Source organism: Solanum stenotomum, chromosome 8 (assembly GCF_019186545.1).
Source record: "Solanum stenotomum isolate F172 chromosome 8, ASM1918654v1, whole genome shotgun sequence".
Classification (NCBI taxonomy): Eukaryota; Viridiplantae; Streptophyta; class Magnoliopsida; order Solanales; family Solanaceae; genus Solanum; species Solanum stenotomum.
The window spans coordinates 51,495,106-51,500,042 of record NC_064289.1 but is presented as its reverse complement, the minus strand read 5'-3'; positions in this window follow the sequence as shown (position 1 = coordinate 51,500,042).

Below are 4,937 nucleotides of genomic sequence, written 5' to 3'. Positions count from 1 at the left end.
GGGGGGGGGGGGTCGGAGTAGTAAAAAAAATATATTTTTTGAGGCGTTGGAGTTGAGGGTGGGGGTGGGCAGGTTAAATTTAAAAGTTCTAAGTATTTTTTTTCGTGGGGATGGGGTGGGGTGTGTGGGTTGAAGAGTATTTTTTGCTTTTGAAGCGTTTAACATGATCCCTATAATAATATGGATAACCATATTACCCATGGGTAACTCATTTTTACCCATTTAAAATATGAGTCGAGTCGAGTATTTTACCCATTTTTATTTAACTCATTTTCGATCGACTCATATTCGACTCGACTCGATTCGCTCATTTGCCACTCCTAGTTGTTACCTTTCCGGAAGATTGTGACTTTTCCAAAGGGTTGTGACCTTTTTGGCAAGGCATAATAAGAACATTTTCACACTACCCTTTGTTTTCTATAAATTGATGGATTTCCTCTCATTTTAATATAACCAATTTTCTGGACTTCTTCTACTACTATTAAATCTAGTATTCTAAGTGCACTTTACTGCCGTTGAGTGGTTTGCTGACACCGTGATTTTAGGTACCGATATACCAGGAGGATATACTCCATTAACCTCGAGTACTTGAGGCCCTCAAGAGGGGAATAATTTCCTTAAGGGGACTGTGCATTCAGTGGGCTCAATTTTTTTCTTTAATAAAAATAGTTTGTATATTGTTTCTAATCTGTTTCTGATTCTATTTTCTCTACAGGTTTTAATTTTCTAGTTTTTGAAAATGCTCTTTAAACTTGTTGTTTCTTATCAAGTTCTTCAGAGTTTTTGTTCTAAGTATCTTAGGAATACAAGATGAACAACAATCTTAAGGAAATTATTATATTATTGGTATTTCTTGTATTCTACTGATTGACGAAAACAAATCATGAAAGTAGAGGATTAATGCACTACTTCTCCAGAATTCGGTGCTTTGTTTAGCAAGGTCGAAGTGAGAATGTATTAGAAAAATTGATGGTATTCCGGTTAAAGATTACACCAGGTAACCTTTGTTATTATTTATCTAAGGAGGAAAATAGTTTCTAAAAGTTAACCTTTTGACATTTATCATGTGTGTCTTTGGAAAAAGATCTGCAAACCATCTGTTTTTGAATGAATTTTCCTTGGCAAAGAGTGTTGCCTTTAAAATTCTTAGTTTGCAGAATGAGATATGCATATTTTAGTTTGATAATATAGTATGTCAAAATGTTATAGTTGGAAGGCTATTTGAAAAGAAAAGCATATCTATGTGATAATCTAAGAATATATTTTATTCTGTTTGGAGACTATTTTTTTTTTTGTATTTTTTACTTCATGTGAAATTTGATTGTGTCTGATTTTTGTAGACTAAAGACTCTTGTAGTTTTCTACTCTGGATAAATTAGACTATGCAATTGGTTTGAAGAATATGAAAACTTCACATAATAAGTCAGTGTGCATTTTTGATTTTCTATAAACTACAAAAAAAATTGTTTTTATTGTTAGTATTCTAAATACTAAGTGGTATGTCTATTTGTGATAGAGGAAAAATATCAGTGACTTAGAGTTTGTGATTTTGTGTTTCTATGAAATGAACTTTGATATTGTGTAAAGATTGTCAAAGAGCACTATAATTCTTTTGTAGAATAATATTTTCAAAAGAGGTTTCATGTTGCCAATGACATTTTGATAGTATGAGAAAAAATATGAGGAAAAATTATTTAATTCAAAAGAAATAAATTTAGTCAAATAAGACTTTGAGAGTTTTCTCACCTCTAGTAATTATAAATATTAATAAGTTCCTCATAATTAACACTTAGAAAATCAACATGAAAATTTAATTCTTTATTTTTCAATTCTTTTCTGAAACGAAGAATTGTTAGTATGATCATAAATTAATGTATAAAATTGTTAGAGTAAAACAAACAAATATGTTTTACCTCTTCATATAACACATATATGATAAGGATATTATTGTAAATATAATTTAAAGAATCATGTACTTGTACTTGCCTTATAAATAGCACACGTTCAGGCCCTTTCTATATGGTTTATTTTCTCCATTCTCTCTGTAACTTAAACTTCAACTTGGTACCAAGAGCACCATGATTTCACAAACTACTTCCACTCAAACTTCTTCCTCAATTCAAGTTGTCTCCTCTCAATCCTCTTTGGATCTTCCAAATCCTCCTCCAACTATTTCAAACATTAAAGGTTTTGTACCTATTGAATTGACATATCTTAATTATCTTACTTGGAAAAAGGTTTTTCTTACTGTTCTAAAAGGCCACAATCTTCTTCCCTTGGTTGATGGATCTATTTCATGCCCATCCTCAACTCATGACGAGTATTGTTTGTGGATTCAATGTGATACGATTACTCTAAGTTGGATTAATGTCACTCTCTCCTTTCCGGTTCTTGACTCCTTTTCAATTACGCTTGCGACACTTCCAAGCAGGCATGGGGTATTCTTGCTTCCCTTTACCTAGATCGGGAAAGCGTTCTCTTGCAGCTTTAGTTCGTAGGGGTTTCATTAATTATAATTCCTCTTCTATAAATTCTGGTTGTAATGTTTGTCATCTAGGAAAACAATCTAAGCTACAATATTTCCTCTTTCTCATAATATTGCATATGCTCCTTTTCTTTTAATTCATTCAGATGTGTGGCAATCTCCTTTTAGTTCAAATTCTGGTTTTCGTTATTATATCTTATTTCTGGATGACCACACCAAGTACTCTTGGATTTATTTAATGCGAAACAAGTCAGAGGCATTTGATAAATTTAAATAATTCTATNCAAGCATTGCAGGGACTTCCACCTTCTTATCATACTTTTGTCTCTGGTTTAAATGTGACAGGAACACTTCCGTCCTTTCTCGCTAGCGTCCATTGTTACTTAAGTGCATATTAATGCGACAGACAATGAAGATTCTACATCTCACACTGCGTTAATGACTTCCTCTCAAGCACCACCACTTTCTCAACCTCCTTCTTCAAATTCATCTCATGAATCAATGCCCAAGATGATCCCATAATAGTCGCGGTAGTGGTCGATCATGCCGAGGTAGAGGTTGAAATCAATACTCTTCTCGCTCTATATTTTCTCCTCACTGGGCTGGTTTTCAACCACACTTTCGCCCTTCTTCTTCGGGTAATGGAATTCTCGGGCGACCTCCTTTCACCTCGACTAAATAATGTCAAATATGCTTCCACTTTAATCATATTACTTTGAAGTGTAGGAATCTTTTCAATCATTCCTATGTTCCCAATATACTACCAAAATCATTTACCGCTATGAATTTGGAGGAAGTAAAACCATCCGTATGGTATCTTGATTCTGGTGCTTCTGCGCATATGACGAACAATCCATCACTTTTATCCTCTTCATCTCCTTCCAGTGGTTCGTCACAGGTGATGGTTGGCAATGATACTCATCTTTCTATTATATCTACTGTCATTTCTTTTCTTCCGACATCTTTTAATCCTCTTTGATTAAATAATGTTTTATATGTTCCTTCTCTTTAGAAGAATCTAATGTTCGTTCACCGCTTGTGCGTCAACAATAATTGTTTATTCAATTCACTGGATCTGGATGTTTTGTTAAGGACAAGAAGACAAAGCAAGTCTTGCTCCTTTGTAAGAATAATGACTCTCTCTATCATGTTCACTCGACCTCTCGTAAATTCCTCTTCTGTAAATTCTAGTTGTAATGTTTGTCATCTAGGAAAACAATCTAAGTTACAATATTTCCTTTTTCTCATAATATTGCATCTGCTCCTTTTCTTTTAATTCATTCAGATGTGTGGCAAACTCCTTTTAGTACAATTCTGGTTTTCGTTATTATATCTTATTTCTGGATGACCACACCAAGTACTCTTGGATTTATTTAATGCGAAACAAGTCAGAGGCATTTGATAAATTTAAATAATTCTATAACATGGTTGCAACCTTTTTCCTGTGAAACTACCTCCACTACAGATCCTGTTATGCGACATTCTCGCCAAGATGCATCATCTTTTTCTAATTTAATTTCTTCTCCAAATTTAGATCCTAATCACTCAGATAGCCGTGCCCATGTCATGGTTACTTGTTCGATGACCGGGTCACTAAAGCCACGTGTTTTCCCCTCACTTAATGTCTCTCTTTCCACTGCACCAGTTAAGCCAACATGCTTCACACAAGCATCTAAAGACTCTAGGTGGCTTAATGCAATGAGTGAAGAGTTTAATGCTCTCGACCAAAATCATACATGGACATTAGATCCTCCACCTCCTAATGTGAATATAATAGGAAATAAATGGGTATATTGGATTAAGTATAGTCCTACTGGCTCTATAGACCGCTTCAAAGTTCGTTTGGTTGCACAAGGCTTTTCTCAACTGCCAGGTTTAGATTATACATAAACTTTTGCTCATGTGATCAAGTTAAGCACTATTCGTGTAGTGTTATCTTTGGCACATCTTAGTAATTGGTGTATGCATCAATTAGATGTATCTAATGTCTTTCTACATGGAGAGATAAATGAAGATGTTTATATACGGCAACCCATAAAGGTTTTGAACATTCTAAGTATCCACAACATGTGTGTAAGCTAAGTCGTGCCATTTATGGGATGAAACTGTCACGTCCGAGCCTACACCCTGGGCGGAACTAGCACTCGGAGACCATTTCTGGCCCCAAGCTAACCCTTGGTCTGGCTTACTTAACTCAGTGGAAGACTTAACTCAATGAAACAGTCTCAAATAATAACTTAAAGAATAATAAGTTGGACAAAATGGCACTTAAGTCTTAAACAACATCTGAAAGATAAAGAAAGACATCTGAAATAATAACTATCTGACTGTCTATGAAGCCTCTAAAATACTGAGATGGATGTTGGGACAAACCCCACAACATCCTAATAAATGAAAGACTGAAAGCGAATAAAAGAGTCCTCTGGAATGCAATGAGGCTCACCACTGNGAC